The sequence below is a fragment of the Branchiostoma belcheri genome, unplaced genomic scaffold (genome assembly GCF_001625305.1).
Source record: "Branchiostoma belcheri isolate BF01 breed outbred unplaced genomic scaffold, Haploidv18h27 scaffold40, whole genome shotgun sequence".
Taxonomy (NCBI): domain Eukaryota; kingdom Metazoa; phylum Chordata; class Leptocardii; order Amphioxiformes; family Branchiostomatidae; genus Branchiostoma; species Branchiostoma belcheri.
This window is the reverse complement of record NW_017804021.1, coordinates 2,117,065-2,133,404: the sequence shown is the minus strand read 5'-3', so window position 1 is coordinate 2,133,404 and position 16,340 is coordinate 2,117,065. Positions and strand designations below refer to the sequence as shown.

Below are 16,340 nucleotides of genomic sequence, written 5' to 3'. Positions count from 1 at the left end.
GCTTTATCCAGAACCGTGCTTCATCCAGACTGCTTTATCCAGAACCGCGCTTTATCCAGAACCGTGCTTTATCCAGAACCGTGCTTTATCCAGAACCGTGCTTTATCCAGAACCGTGCTTCATCCAGACTGCTTTATCCAGAACCGTGCTTCATCCAGACTGCTTTATCCAGAACCGTGCTTTATTCAGAAACGTGCTTTATGAAGTTTTAAATATCTAGAACCGTGCCCGATCCTATTTCTAACCATAGCCCATATTGGGGAATAGAACTAGACACAGGTCCGGATACATTAGTTCTTAATGAGTGTTGGCACTATGGCCTGGGGACATGTTCAACCGGGCGTCCGTTGTAATACAGGACCGTGCTTTCAAGCAAGGTTCTGGATAGTCCACGTGTATCCAGAACCTTCCCTGGAGCAAATCTACGTTCTTGGATACGCGGAGACTACCCAGAACCGTGCCTGATCCTGAACCTAACCCATTCAGGCATAGAACTAGATACTAGGTAGACACAGGTCCCAATACATTACCGTGGCCCGGGAACAGATACAGCAGATGCAGACGACACACGTGTTAGAGAGTCACATACGCGTCAGAGCGTCACACATACGTCAGGTATCACCGGCCCGGGAGGGGAAACAGCCTTGGCACACACCTGTCTCACCTGTCAGGTTAGGAACAGGTGCAGCTACCTGTCCCAGGAGGGACGTGTGTGTGTGTGTGGACATGGTACAAACTGCCCTTAATTGCTTTCTATGACGTTTGCTTCTGTTGGATCTCTTAAGACCACAGTTTGTTTCTAGTACGTTTAGGGGGCTAATTAGAGAACAGATGACCAGTGTGTTGTGGGCGTATGCTGCCAACATTTGCCAGCAAATGCAGAGCGTCTCATCTACCACTGTTGCCAAAAATCTTCTCGTGAACATACGCTAGCCTCTACCAGGCTTCGGGAGGCGGCTGGAAAGAGCAGAATGATTGGCCAATCTAACATGCCAATATTCTGCCAATTTCTACTCTTTCCGGCCGCCTCCTGAAGCCTGGCAGAGGTTACTAGTAAGCAGACGCTACATCCAACAAAGATGTCACAGTGTGTAAACCAGTAGCTGTAACCCAGTAATGTGTATATGGAGCGTGGAGCGCCCCGCCATGCCCTGCTACACTTGTAGCGCTGTGGGGGTATCAGGTTTCACGGCAAGGATCGGGTTACAAGTCACATTCCCATACTGGTCAATTAGTGGTCAGCGCGCATTATTAATTCATTTCCATCCATTTTTTTCACTCACCAATTGAAAATGTTCGGCGGTTTTCTTGGTTAAAGCTATACTCTCATCTCAAATTTCACGTCATTAATTTCCAATCAATATCAAGTCGTTTTATATAGCTGTGAAGTGTCCCGCTTGTCTGTTGTTTGACCAGTTGCAGCAGTCTACAGGAAACACATGCACAGAACATACAGTACTGTGTTTTCCCTTCCTGCAATGTCCGATATCCGGGCTAAATTGTCATGTTTACCAGATACACAGCAAGATATAGCAACATTATAGCCTCTACCAGGCTTCGGGAGGTGGCTGGCAAGAGTAGCCTCTACCAGGCTTCGGGAGGCGACTGGCAAGAGTAGAAATTGGCCAAATAGAGAGATAACATGCCGGGGGAGTTGGTCTGCTGGAGAGTACAGTTTGCCCATGGAGTTAAATGTGTCTTTAACTCCATGGTTTGCCGCTAGTCTCCACCAGACTTCGTTATACGTTTGCAGGCAATTTGATCGTCGACGGCCGGCTACATTCTCTCGCCCATTAATATCCTTTTTAGGCCGATTTCTACGATTTATTCAGCCTGCAAAAAAAGTCTAGTGGAGACTAGTTTGCCGCCTCCCGACGCCTGGTAGAGGCTAAACAAGATATCCGGGCTAAACCATCATGTTTACCAGATACACAGCAAAGATATACAGTCTGGCGATCCTCTGCGTTATTTCACATATCACATCCCTTCAGCGATGCGCTACTTACATAGTTCACTGGCCCCAAACTGACATTCTTCATTACGAACCAAAGGTCTGACATCTAACAGTCCGATACAGGCCAGACTTATGCATGTCCTGTAGTCACCATCAAGTACAGTCGGTTGCTATTAGAAATTAGCCAAATGGGTGTCGGTGGAAAGCTGACTACTAGATTTTGCTACTCTCCATGATCCAAGAAGAGTTTTGCCTGATTTTTGGCGTGTTTTAGGCTTTGTTTTATTTAATATCGGGCTTTCTTTTTTTTTTTTCGCAGTTTTTTTTTACGCCAATCCTGGTTTATGCTACTGTTGTAACAAGTTGTGATCCTATGACCAGATAACTCGTAAGGCCAAATATTCACTCAATTTGATCGCTGTTTTTTTCCGAACCAGATTAGTCTGGATTCAGACTAGACGTGTCGTGTGTTTATGAATCCCTGTGTGACTGTGTGATCCTGTGTGTGTCCCTGACAAACTGACGGACAGGAATGGATGAGAGAAAGGGCCGGCTCCGGGACTGAAAGGCCGGCGTTACGCTGATGTAAATGCGGGTTGATGTTGATCCATGGTCACCGTGAATAAAACAGCGACCCTGGCTTCAATCCTTTGATACGTGGGCAGATCTTTGTGACGTGGCTATGGGACAAGTTCTTATGATTTACAGTCGAAGTAGAGGCGTTGGCTTAATTTTTTTTTTCTTTCGGGCTTTTAATTTTGTACCGGGAACTGTAGTAGCTTTTGTTTCGATACTCATCATACTGGCCTGCTATTATATAATGAATGAAAGACTTTTATTGTACATTTTTGCACATTGCGACCTAAGTACGGGTTACGGCAAATAGCGATGGCAGACTAAAATATATCTATAGTAAAACTGTATGTACAGGTTCTGCTTCTTCTCGCTTCTTAAGACAGTTGTAAACTTTAAAGAACAGGTGGAGCTTATAGTACGAGGATTATCGAGTTTCATGAGGAATGTGAATTTTCTATATAAATGATACTGTCTTGCCAATTTGATACTGCCTTGCAGGCAACAAAAGATCTGGTAGGAGATTAGATTATATATAAATAGTCTCAAGCTGCAGGTTTGTTGAAGGCTGACAGAGAAAAGCGATCGTTTTTCGCCCCAGGGGGAAACATTTGACCCGAGAAGTCTGTGAAATCAATGTGACTTTCCGCCAAAGCCGCGTGACAGTTCACTTCCTTTTGACCTGTTTTGCTTCTCCATAATTTTTTTCGCCCGACTTTTTTTTTCTGCCGACCCTCTGCCCAAGTTTGCCACCATTTGGAGGGTTTGTTTACGTTGTGGATGCCTCTTTTGTTACCGAGCTGTCACGGAGAATATAAACATTATCTAAAACCCGGACCGTCTATTGGCAGATCGCGAATGCTGGGGCAACCAACTAGCCTCCATTAGTCCATAGCATGCCAAAAACTGGGGGTTTTGGGTAGTAGGTTTTGGGGGTCTTTAGGGTCTTTGGGAGCTTTTTTGTGCTATTTTCTGATTGCATATTGACAACATAGCCGGCCTGGTTGAATTACCCCCGCTTTTTTAGAACTGGGCTAATCAGAAAACAGCCGAAGACTGACCACCAAACCCCCAGTTCTATAAGGCCCTATAAGCCTGCTACGGAGGCTAATCAGAAAACAGCCGAAGACCACCAAACCCCCAGTTCTATAAGCCAGGTGCTACGAAGGCTACTTGGTCCTTCATAATTTTGATGATGATCGCAGAAGCTGTCTGGCAGTTCCCGGGTTGCGTTTGCCTGGTCCCCCGAAGGCAGGAAGCTACAGGCTCCGATCAGGTCGTCCTGGAGGCCTGGCTTACCCTGAGTGCCTGAGACCCGATCCCTGGCTGCGATGGCCGTGCATATACTACACAATAACGCCCGGCCCGGTTTCCTGTATGACTCATTCTGACTTCCTTCTTTGGTTGTTCAGTCAGCCGGAGCCAAGCCTCAAGTCTCCATTGCACGCGGACGCAAGATTCTCTTACAGGGGGAGAAGTTCATAAAATAAAAATCCTACAAACAATATTTCATGAAATAAAAAGACAATTTGGCTACAAACTACATTTTATTTAACTATTTTTATAACTGTAAATCAGATATATACTAATATATCAATTGTATTGTACAATTATTCGATGTTTGGAATTATTAATTTGGACCGCTCCCCCCGTGGAAAGTGGAATATCCCGAACCGATCCTCTGGATGTTAAATTATGTATGAGGTAGGGAGTGGAGGTGGCGCAGCGGTTTTCGTTTTTGCTCCGAAGTCTGTGCCGAAAGATCGTCCTAATTGTCTTTTACCCACCCGATCCTCGGATATTTCTTAGCAGAGCACCTTCTGAAGACCCTTAGACGTCTGAAACAGGTGAGTTTGTTTTCTTAGAGCGATATTTTGGTGGTATAAATCCCATGTTTCTGGTGGTTTGCTGCCATCCCTCGAACCTGGCCCTTGTGTTGTGTGACATGTATACAGATGGCGGTGTGACTGAGGCAGATACGCCGTGTCTGGTTAGAGATAGTGGGTAGCTGTGCTGCCAGACAGCCTGGCTTTGTCAAGTTCAGGTCCAAGTCCTATATTCTAGCGTCCCAAAGTCAGGACAGAAACGGACGTGACACCTTAGTTTGCGGCCATGATTGTCCAGTCAGTCAGGATGTTTTCATGTTGGTCAGGGCTGAATCACCCGCTCGGTAAGCACGGCAAAGCGTCAAAACACGCCGCTCCAGACGCCCAAATCCGCTCAAAACGTCTCTAGTATTACCCTAGGCCCGCCCTAATGCTAGAAACTGTGTGATAGAAGACTTTAAGGACGCGATTATGGAGGAAAACTGTTGTAGGAAGGTCTGTGAGCCCTCAAACATCAGGGTGGTCCTCTGAACAGTTCTACTAGCCCTAATCCTTAAAATTCACACAACGCGAAGATACATAGGTCAGATGGGGTTAGAACTAGTCTTATTTCTTATCATCACGATCTTTGGTTTGCCCAAACGTGTCTCAAATTGGTGATTTTTGCTACCCCCGGACTTTCTTTTTTGGTCGTGAGATTGGAAGGAAAACATTAATTTGGTATGCAAACTTGAGGGTCTGGGTCTGCCTGCTGGCTGTTCATTATTGCTTCTTGTCAAAACATATTAAAACCCGATCTCAGAACCTTCTGCACCTGGTCCCAAGACAGGCAAATTTTCTTTTCCTTGAATTTAAAATTGAAAGAACTTACAAGCAAAAACGTTAAAACGTACGAAAGGAAGCGTTCTTTGTTAAAAACAATGAACTTTAAACAATTTTTGGTCTCCTAAGGAAACCACAAGTGCAGTGAACTTGGGCCAAGCTCTTCAGGGGTACATCTGCTTAATTAGCTCTCGGTTAATTGGCAAAGAGGACGGTTGTTTTGAGGCAACAAAGGAGAGTTTGCCAAGTCTCTGTGGGATCGGTGTGCACGGTTTAACACACACAGTTACCACAACCCCCATACTGGCTCATCTGGCATTTCTGCTGAAAAATGGCTGGGAAAAACTGAAAACTAATGACCCGTACTGACAGCAGCTATAGAAAGCAACCCGTAATTGCACCGTCTTGGTTCAAGGATTCGTAGGAAAATGGTCGTCAGTTTTTCCTTGTGTGTGCAGGACTGGCCAATTTGTGTGTCTGGCAGGAAGAACTCATGGTCAGATCAGCAAAACTGTGGAAAATTGGGGCAAGGTTCAAATATGCCAGCCGAACTTGGCTTGTATAATAATTTATATCACAACATGACTTCTTCTGCAAAATTATACCAGATGTTGCCTCACATTTTCATGGAAATCTTGAACAAAATATGCAGAAGTTTCACCCTTGTAACATTTTCCACACCATTGTACTAAAAACTTCTGTTGGGGCCCAGGCAGTTAAATATTCAAGTCGTTTTTCTAAGAATGTATCTTTTGGCAGACCTCCTATCATACGAGACCTTCACTGTCAGGAGGACAAAGGTTCAAACTTGATTTGTCTGGGTAAGTTTTTGTGTTTGAAACCAGCGGAGACTGGCTGGCAGAGTGGCACATATGGCAGAGGAGTTAGTCCTGTTTGTTGGAACTTGGAGGTGTTTTTGCTGAGCTGTGAGAGGTGGACTGGGGTGAGCTATTGTGTTAGTATCTCCACTGATCACCCTGTCCGCATGTGTCTTTTGTTTAGCCCTGGCTCTTTAGTTTTGTAAATAGATAATTATACGTGGATTGTTCTGCGATGGCCGTGCTTTGAGCTGACCATGGCAGTGTGTAACACAGGGGATAATGAGCAGTTAACGCCACACTTGTTCTGGTAATCAGGCCCACACACCAGCCTGGAGGCTCCTGTCTTCCGTGTGTATTGGTGGGAATTTTGGCACTTGGATGTCAGAGCAGCTGGCTTGAGAGACGGGTCAGTGCCTAGCCCACATGTGTGTGTGTTCTGGCCCACAGATGGGCCCTCTACTGTCACACTACAGCTCTGTTTGCTATAAAAACAGCCCCGACACTGATATACACTACATTATGCACTGGGGGGCACAGATAGTGTCAAGGAATTAAATCAGCCCTCACAGCTCAATTTGGGGGATTGGTTAACCAGATATTATCAGTAGGCAAATCTGGATTTGATATGGCATCATTATGTGATCATAAATCAGGTAAACAGACTCCAGAAATCCTTGTTGACACAGTACATAGCTGTATATGGTTTGTCTGCTGCACAGAAATAATGTTATCATAATGATTCACAAAAATGGTGATAAATTTGGGGGTAGGTTATCCAGTTATTATCGCATATACAGATCTAGCCTTTGGTACGGATTCAACTTATATCTATAAAGGTAATCATATCATATGTCACAGTCAAGTAAACAGACTTCAGAAATAATTCAGTTGACACAGTACATAGCTTTAAATGGTTTGCGTGTTGCTTAGAAATAATAATATTATATTCACAACAAATAATGATAAATCTCTTACTGTGTGCCTGAATCAAGTTTTGTTTATTGTTGAATTCAGCACATTGACAGGACAATCTGGTATGTTTTATCCATTGCTGTATGACGTATACAGACTGTGCATCTCTGTGTAGGGTCTGTAGTTTCTTGTTGTTTGTTCCAACTGTGTGTGAGGGTGCTGAATACACATCAGCTGGTGTCTGTAGTGTGGTGACACAGTGGCATTAGCCTCCGTAGCAGGCTTATAGAACTGGGGGTCTGGTGGTCTTTGGCTGTTTTCTGATTAGCCTCCGTAGCAGGCTTATAGAACTGGGGGTCTGGTGGTCTTTGGCTGTTTTCTGATTAGCCCAGTTCTAAAAAAACGGAGGTAATTCAACCAGACCGGCTATGTTGTCTATATGCAATCAAAAAATAGCACATAAAAGCTCCCAAAGACCCTGAAGACGCCCAAAACCCCCAGTTTTTGGCATGCTGTGGAGGCTACAGTGGTCGCTGACAGCCACTCTACATGAAAAGGCAGTTTTCACGGTGTTCTCAGAAACAATAGGGTGTGAATGAGTCAGGATGAAACAAAACCACACTTTACTGTGTAGGTGACGAGGATTGGTGTCGGGTTACCACCAAAGGATACTTCAAAAATGTACATAACAATGTCATATGACTGTTACTCAAGTGACAGGATGGATTTTGAAAACTGTCAGGCATTTCAAGTAGTATCCCATACATTTTGTCAGTGGCTGGTGTAGTGGGAAAGGTAGTGGATGCTACCTGAATCGTCTGACAGTTTTCAAAATCTATCCAGTTGCTTGGATGTGTATTGTACATAACAATATGACTGTTACAGTTACTCAAGCTACTGGATTGATTTTGAAAACTGTCAGGCATTTCAAGTAATATCCAGTACTTTTTGTCAGTGACTGGTGTAGTGGGAAAAGTAGTGGATGCTACCTGAATCGTCTGACAGTTTTCAAAATCTATCCAGTTGTCTGAGGAACTGTTTTCTTGTGTGTCTCAATCTCTACTTGTATGTCTAACTTTCGTATTCGTGTGATTGTCTAGTCTCAAGATGAAGTTCATTCTCAAGTACATGTGAAATACATGAGGTCATGGTTTATGGAATTTTGACACATGACAAACATGAAAAAAAGCGAGACTTGTGTTTCTTTTACGTCAGAACAGCGTCTCTTGTGGTGTGTTTTGTTTGGAACTACGCAAGAAAAATAGACGAAATCCCCCGACAGATTTCGCACGATTTAGCAAATCCCTCTATTGTTGTTCCTCCACCCATGCTGAGTTAAATTCTGGCGACAGAATTATTTTGGTTTGAAAATTGGGCCAGCAGCAGAGAAAAGGTTAATTAGGGGTTCTAGAAAAGTCTGTCAGCGGAGACTTTCATGTCCGACTAATGAAACTATAAATTGTCTGTCTTTGCACCTCGTCAGCACAGCTTCTCTCTAACGAGATCTTCATAATTACCGTAAACAACCTTCAAGTAAACAACGGCGCCCTTGAAACGACCTTGTTGTCTGTGGGGAGGGGTTGATTGTTACTTACATCGCCGTCGGAATGTCCGGAATGTTAGAATTTGACCTTGAGCGGATGTACCTGGGTTTGAAGTGAGCCGTGATAATGGCGGTTTGACCTTGGAGAAATCTTTGTCCTTTCCTCTCATTGTTGTCGGTAACGTCTTTAACAAAACCGCTGAGAGGGAAGAGAAATGTTTACACAGAATTACACAGTCTGACAGAGAGACTTAGAGTATTACTGTGTCAACACTGGTGATGTTCAAATTCAAAAGAGGCTTACTGGATGTCAATGCCGCCATCTTGAAAATTCCTGTGTTTCGCCTTGCCCTTTTTTTTACCAGTTTGAAAGACCAAGTATGTTTCTTCTACTGTATAATGTTGTGTTTATTTCTAAGTTCTATCCTACCATACATAAATATAGTTACAGAGATAGCTGGCCGGAAAATGGTCAGATCTCAAATTTGCTAGATCCATATTTCACCTGTATGTTATCCTGTGTTTGTGGAGAAATCTGTTCAATCAAATGAATGGGTGATTGAATGTGTATTTGGTTGTCCACGTGCCCCGCTCCCCTTGCTTCTTGCAAAACTTCTCTATAACACAGTAAACACCTGCTTCCCTCAAAGTCCCAGCAAAAAATCCTCACATTGCTGCTTTGCAAAAAGCGATGCCCTCAGATGCAGTCTTGCTACATGGTATGTTCCCAGAGCAGGTTGGCAGAATGTACTACACCTGCGCGAAACCCATAATGTATTGGTCATAGAGCACTTAGGCAGAATGTCTCATACAAGGCCATATTTGCGCATATAAGGTAATTTTTCATGATTTCCGTCAGATTTTTGGTCAACCTTGCATCAAAATTTTGTCCATTGCAGGCAGTGTCTTTTCCGACATAACATTAAATTTAGAAACTACAGACGGGATGTTAACCTTATATACGCAAATACGGCCTTATATGAGACGTTCTGCCAAAGTGGTATGCACAATACATTACAGGTTTTGCACAGGTGCAACTGCGTTCTGCCAACGTGCTGTTTATAAGGATTGCTATTCTGTACATATCCTGCTGTAGAGTGTTGATGCTGCACTTCTGGTGCCTACATGAATTACGCATATAACAGTCAGAACTGTACATGTGCAGGTCAGCAGTTTCCATGCACTTTATTCACACTGACACCCTGGCCCTGCTACATGGCATTAATATACATACAGATCATACACACATATGCTACGGGTAGAATGTTGGCAGAGCGTACTGCACCTGTGTGAAACCCAGATTTTTCACAGTTTTCCTTGGATGTTTGGTCAACGAATGTTGCATCAGAATTTTGCCCATTGCAGACGATACCTTTAGTTTTCCAACAACATTTAAAAACTACAAGTGGGTTGTCATCCAAGTAAATATGCGAATACGACCTTAAAAGTGCTATGCACAGTACATTACAAGTTTGACGCAGGCACAGTACGTTCTGCTGACATGCCAATGTCATTAATATACATCTACATACAGAAATCCGCATTTCCAAAGGGTAAAATGACGTCAAAAACACTGTTTACATAACAATTAGTTGGAAGTTTTTGTGTTATGATTTGCATATTTTAACAGTAATGCTGTCAATGCCAAAACAGGACATGACATACTAGTATTGCCCTGCGCTTTCTGGGAAATTTATAGATTTAATTAAAACATACTTAGTTACATACATATATTTAGTTACAACTATGAATAATTTGACATATTGCCCTCCCCTTTCTGGGAAATCCATAGGTTAAAAAGATCTGTAGTTAGAACAGTGAATAACATAACCCTGTGATGTTGGTATGGCTCGGGTACAGCTGCTGGCATGTACATGTGATGTTGGCAGCTGAAAGGGTGCCAAAATGTTAGCAGGAGACAAAATAGTTGCCTCTGCCAGAAATATTTTACTGCATGTATCAAATATTTACTATTTAAACATTGACACGGAACAAATATTAACACGGAAGAATTATACATACATGTACATTGTACGTGTAGCAAAATGACGATAGGGGACAAAATAGATAGTTCTGGAAATATTTTACTGCATGTATCAAATATTTACTTAAACATTGACACGGAACAAATATTATTAACACGGAAGAATTATATTTATTCATACATTGTTCGTGTAGCAACTAACACTTGTGGATGATTGATTGATTGATTGATTGATTGATTGATTGGTAGAATTGCCCACGTCACCCTTGATTAGGTAACGTGTATTCTAGAAATTGCTCTGACCACATAGCTGTAATTTTTGTGAGGCATGTTTGTCCAGCCTTTGTGATGTGTACACAGTGACATGGCTGTGTTAGTATGCATGGGGGGACTCCAGCTTACATACACATGTAAGGAACAGGGGTCTCCCCATAAATTCTGAGGGGAGAGGTGGTCCCTAATTGGTTGTTGATAAATCAGGGAATTTTCATGTAAATACTGAGAGAAAACCCTAAATTTGACCATTTTGGGAGAGATGTTAGGATTTCGGATTTTGTGAAGAGGGGGCGCACCCATTGCTTGGGGAGAGCTCTGAAGGAATAACACATACTGTTATAAACAAGGATTGAAAGGGACATCATAACATACTAGTAGATATTTCAAGAGAAGATATTGAAACAAGGTAGTCAGACTGAGAGATGGCAGACTTCTCTCCCTTACCCATACTGCTTTGCAATTGCTGTGTCCCACAGACAATAGCACTGAAGGGAATATGTGTTGTATGGCTATATTACATTGACTTCGATTTGTGTTCATAAGAGAAATCACAGACACACATACATACATATAGACAGACAGACAGACACACACACACACTCTCACATGTACACACACGCACACGCACACACACACACACACTCTCTCACATGTACACACACAAACACACACACACACACTCACATGTACACACACGCGCGCATACGCACACACACACACACACACTCTCACACATGCGCCACACACACAAATACACAGACACACACACACACACACACACACACACACACCCCCATTTACACATTCACACACACACAAATACACAGACACACACACACACTCACATGTACATACACACATACAGACAATCAGACATACACCTACACTGTATGTAGATGTATACATACACACACAGACTCAGTCAGACAATTTGAAAACAACCTCTGGTAGGAAGTAAAAATTCATGCTTCGTGGGAGTTGTTTTGTTGAAAGTCGATCGTTCGTGCAAACGGACATTTTTGTTGTTGTCCCTTGCCGTGCCTAGCAAGGCGTGAATTCCCGGGTTTTCACGAGCGGTGACCCTCTTGTTCCGATCGCGATTACGACGTTTCCAGCCTCCAGTCATGCGATTAACAGGTTGGTAAGAGTTGTTTTGGCCGCTGCCCAAAAGGTGTAGCCGAGACAGTCCTGTGTCTGTACTGTATCAGTAACCACAGTCCTGTTGTTCAGTAGGACCTTGCTGTAGCACATACCATAGAAGGGGGCAGGGTTAGTCTGGTGTGTGCTGGTAAGGCCTAGGAAAAAATGTTGTGTTTCCTGTTTCATTCCTGAAAAAGTTAGGTGCAGTAGTTATTTTATAAAGACTTGAGCGATCTCTAGTGATCCAACTTATACAATACTGTTTAACAAAGTAAAACTATTTGATCTACGTTAGTAAAATAAATAATTAAAATGTTATACAATCGGTTTTATACAACCGATTGTATAACATTTCATCACTCATGTGTCAGATCACGGACTGACGGAGGTAAAAAAGGTCGATCAGCTCGAAAAATTTATGGGTTTACACACAAAAAAACTAGGGTCGGCAGTTTTTTGTAAGGTTGGTCGGGAAACAGGAAACACATTTTTTTTCTAGGTCTAATGGGAGACTGACATAAAGAACTCTTCTGCTTCTCTTTCTTTCTTTTTCTTTCAGTCTGGCTTCCTTTCTTTCTGTTATGTCATTTCTCATTTTGACTATTTATTTTACTAACGTAGATCAAATTCAGGTCCAAAACAGTACCTGTTTTTCAGGTAAAAAAATGTAGACGCAAGATGTAGAACAAATTACATAGAATAAACATGTAACATAGAACATATGGTCTAGACACTAACACTAGAAACCAGTTCTAGTAGGGTTCAGGTGATGACATTTTCTTTTCTTCATTCATGTCTGCTCTCTGTTTGTTTGTTTTTGTTTTGTTTGTTTGAGCCTTTATTTCAACTCGATCTGTAACTGTGTTACATGCTCTAATCGGCCGCTATTTCGGCCGCTTTTCATAGAGGTCGAGCGTGGAGGAGTGTCAGGGGGTCATAACATAAATACTACTTATTTACAAATGAAAACAAAGTAATAATTTGTATACATAAGGTAACTCATACAAAGTAAATAAATAAACAGAATGGCAATAACTAATAAATAACTCATAAGTCGTTGTGTCCAAAGTCGTTCAAAGTCAGTTACGATACTAGCAGTCTTTTAAAGGTTCTAAGAGTAGGTGCTGCTCTAACATGCTGCGGAAGAGCGTTCCATACAAGAGAGCCAGAGTAGGCTAGGCTGTTGTAAACAAAGAGACTATTGTGTGTTCCCTGCCCACGTACTTCTGTATGTCTCACCTGTAATGTATGTAATCTCTGTGTGTTTAACACCTGAAACATGTCATTAGCAATAAAAATCAAGGATTGGAGGTAAAAACTGAAGAGAAACCCACAAATTTTCAGGCCATAAATTGATAAACCCCAAGGCTGACTGTGGTGTTGTGAATCACTATTAGTAATTTAGTATTAGTGAAATTCCAGTGTGCTGACGTTAGTACTACATTTATGTATAATAAAAGATCCTCATAATTTGGTTACTCCTATGTGCAGGGCTTAAAATACTTGTTGCTGCTGCAATTATTGTGTAGAGGCAGAGCCAATGTTGTTTTAGGCAGCAAAATTATAAGTTGTTTAACACACAGCATTTCTTGAACATGCCCTGAAATAGATGATAGAGGTAGACATTTCAAATCCTGAACACGTAAGCCACTGTGTATCTTGCCTAACCTATCTACATGGGGGCCTGCATGGGGGGTCCCGACAACGCTATAATGCTGAATTCGGAAACCTCTCGATTACGCTTTACGATAAATTCCAAGTGGCTACAACGCTCCACGTAGAATTAAAACGGCGAATTACGCTCTACGCAAAAGGATATATCGCTCTACGTTGAATTAGAGCGGTCATCTTTGCTCTATGTAGAATTAAAACGGCCGATTACGCTCTACAGAAAAGGGCAAGAGGGCCCCCCTACATGTTCCCTACACCCTTTCCACTTGCCAGGCCCTGACACTAGTGACAGCAAGAGATTACATAACACAGGCTGCTTCTTACGACACTTCCACATGTAACCTGTGTGTTTGGCAGATACAGAAACTGTTTTCACACAAGTTAATCCCACACAAATTGCCTGTCAGTCTGAGAACAGGAACATGTGACTTTACTGATGTATAGTGTCATGTTGGGTACTTGTAGCCACATTTGCAATTCTAGTGGATATCAGGCAAGTCTTTCACTTGACAGATAGAATTTCAAGATAGAAACTTCCAGGTATTACATAAGAAGGTCCTCATGGCTATGTCAATTCCATTGTTTGGTTGTAGGATTTGAAATACAATTCTGAACTTGAATATTTCAGTTCATTTTATCAGCCCACTGTTTTCCTCTTGACTTGACTTCTTGCAAAATTATTATTTAAAGAATGTCTGAGAATCAAGGAAACAGGTTGGTATGTGTATATATATATGAGAGAATATACTGGAAATGCAGAAACCTTTTTGGTGGTTTTAATTTTGTGGTTTTTGCTTTAACTTCTCTACTGCGAATTCCTGACACCGTTCATTTGTATTTTCTAACTCTACTGTACTACGAAGTGTAACGCAAACTTTAATATTAAACCCTGCAAAACCCTCCTTTTTTTAGTTTTTATCTCCTACCACGAATTAAAACCACCGCGAAGGTAACAACATTTCCAGTAACCCAGAGAATGGGAGTAATGAAACCTGCCAGGTCACTCCAGGGGGTGATGTAGTAAATGAGATTCTGTAGCAGGTGGAACTGATCAACATATTGATGGGAAAAGGAAAATGTATCCCGCTTCAATTTTAGCATATAGAAAGCCGTTTTCCCACTGGTCATTTTGAGAAGGCAGGACGGCATGGCAGGTAGTTATAAGGTCCAGCCTTCTGTGCAAGGAAAATTTCTTACTTGATTCCTGCTGAGTGCTTTTTACTAAGGATTACGGGTTGTGGCGCCATCGCGATTTTCAATTATGAGTAGAAGGAAGTCATGGAACAGTGGACCACAGCTTAACGCCCCGTCCTAAGGACTGCAACCTTTCCAGTAGCTTAAAGTTTTGGTAAAGCACAAGCTGCACAACGGTTTTGATCCAAACTCAGAACATTCTAGTGCAAAACAACTGAACCATACAACATTACAAACTACATGTACCTGTATCACACAACAGTATATGCAATCTACTTACTACTTACTACTTAGTCCTCTTCTGAGCCAGCATGGCTCTTAAGGCAGAACAATAGGCAATCTAGATTGAAATAATTTTATCTATGTACACATCATGCGTGTACTGCTGCAGTGGTGTAGAAATTATAGCCTCTACCAGGCTTGAGGGCGCGGCTGGAAAAAGTAGAAATTGGTCAAATAGAGAGATATAACACGCCGAGGGAGTTTAACCATCCAGTTTTACAGTTACAGTTTGCCGGCAAACTATTTGGCCAATTTCTACTATTTCCAGCTGCGCCCTCAAGCCTGGTAGAGGCTATAGAAATTAGTCAATTTTCCAGTTTAAACCCTGGGCCCTGGGAGAGCCTACAGGGGGTCCAGAATCTCCATGGGAACTAACTACTGGAAAGGTTTAAATCAGCGGGATAATTATAGTTCTAGGGTTCTAGCTAGGATTTAATTTTAGCGTAGTGGTACTGGCCGCATGATGAGGGAGTGAAGTGGAGCTTTTAAAAATTTGAGCTTAACAAGAGGCCATTTGAGGGATACCCAAAGGGAAAAAAATGTTATTTCTAAGGTCTGTACAATGTATCCTTGATTTGTCACATTTCATCTGGCATTCTTGAACAAAGAAATACAGTCACAGTGCCCCTATATGCTGTATTAGAAATTAGCATAGGGGGAAATTTAGCGTAGGGGGTAAAAATTGTAGCGTAGGGGGGAAAATTATAGCGTAGGGGGCCCCTACACTACTTTGCACTAGCTAGAACCCTGTTAATAATAAATCTAGCAGCTTGTAGGGCAGAGGGACTGAGCCTGATATGGCAGACTTCCGGTTCTGGTCCTGGCTGCGTACCTACCGGTTCACTGGACTTGAATCCGGACTTGTAATAATGTTTAGGTTCAAGTCCAAAAAAACCTAAAAGTCAAGAACCGAGTCCGGACTTATTACCATAAAAGATCATTTCACATACCGCTTTTCTTTCCAAACCACCTAAAACCCGTAGATTGCAAAATATTTGCTGCAAAATGAAGAAAACATTGCCACCGTGCATTGTAAAGTGTTGGCCTCCATGTTATGTGGCCAAAGTTTTGCCCAAACAACATTGCAAGGTTGCCAACATGCAATTTTGTATATGCTGTGGGTTTAGGTTTGGACTTACAAGTCCGGAACTGAACCTAAACTCTGGACTTGAATCCGGACCTGAACCTAAAATTGGGTTTAGGTATGCAGCACTAATTGTACATTTTGTCTACTTGAAATTCAATAGCTTTAATAGTATGCTGTACAAATATTTTTAATATCAGAACCTGTGGGTTGAGGTCGCAGAGCAAGTTGAGGTTGACTCTGTGTTTCCTCATGATG

General features: G+C 42.2%; 1 protein-coding gene across 1 annotated transcript in view; it reads left to right on the top strand.

The window, feature by feature from the left end:
* The first annotated feature begins 4,206 nt into the window (after positions 1–4,206).
* LOC109477507 (adhesion G protein-coupled receptor L2-like) overlaps positions 4,207–16,340 on the top strand; it is a 43,125-nt gene continuing 30,991 nt past the window's right edge. Inside the window, exon 1 of the mRNA XM_019778790.1 lies at positions 4,207–4,374. The gene's annotated coding sequence lies outside the window, so the exon portion shown is untranslated. The remainder of the gene's footprint in view (positions 4,375–16,340) is intronic.